Source organism: Buceros rhinoceros, unplaced genomic scaffold (assembly GCF_000710305.1).
Source record: "Buceros rhinoceros silvestris isolate BGI_N320 unplaced genomic scaffold, ASM71030v1 scaffold18950, whole genome shotgun sequence".
In the NCBI taxonomy this organism is placed as follows: domain Eukaryota; kingdom Metazoa; phylum Chordata; class Aves; order Bucerotiformes; family Bucerotidae; genus Buceros; species Buceros rhinoceros.
In genome coordinates this window covers 1793-2109 of record NW_010390375.1, presented here as the reverse complement: position 1 = coordinate 2109, position 317 = coordinate 1793, and positions in this window count along the sequence as shown.

The window sequence follows — 317 nt, the reverse complement described above, 5'->3', positions numbered from 1 at the left end:
GAGCAGCCAAGCCGGTTTCCCTCAGTGTGAACCCGCCGGCAGCCCCTATGCAAACAGCAGTGAAATCCTGGGCGAGGGGCCGAGCTGGAACTTGGGTGGGTTTTGTGATTTCTCAGTGACTTCGGGGGGGGGGGTTGAAGTCAGAACAGCCTCTCGTTTCTGCTTCAAGTTTGTGGTACTTGCGTCACTAATGACTTAAGCCGATGTCTGTCCCGCTGTGCTCATGAGGCTGCCTTTGCTTCAAGGACATCCCAGGCAGCAGCAAGTGACAAGAGAATCCAATTACTGGCCGGCTGTCTCTGGCAGTCTGTCCAGCT